Source organism: Cariama cristata, unplaced genomic scaffold (assembly GCF_000690535.1).
Source record: "Cariama cristata isolate BGI_N322 unplaced genomic scaffold, ASM69053v1 scaffold25265, whole genome shotgun sequence".
NCBI lineage: Eukaryota > Metazoa > Chordata > Aves > Cariamiformes > Cariamidae > Cariama > Cariama cristata.
Window position 1 is genome coordinate 3641 of NW_009616167.1, and position 310 is coordinate 3950.

The window sequence follows — 310 nt, forward strand, 5'->3', positions numbered from 1 at the left end:
TTCCCAAAAGGCTGGGCTTGGCTTAGCAAACCAGTAAGTCGTCCCCAGCAGCCCCCACACGTCACGTTTCAGGCCCGCGTGTCCCTGGGGGAGCCGGGCTGCAGCGTGCTGAGCTGCCGGGGGGCAACACTGCGGCGTCGCCTGCGCCTGCCTGGGGACCCCTGCACCCGCATCCCTCCGGCGGCAGCATCCCAGGCCGGTGCCGGCTGTCCAGGGAGGAAAGGGCAGGAGAACGGCAGATGCCCGGCACTGCCGCTGCCGCCTGGACCCCACCTCGCTCCGGGTCTGTCCTGTCCCCCCGCTTCTCAGT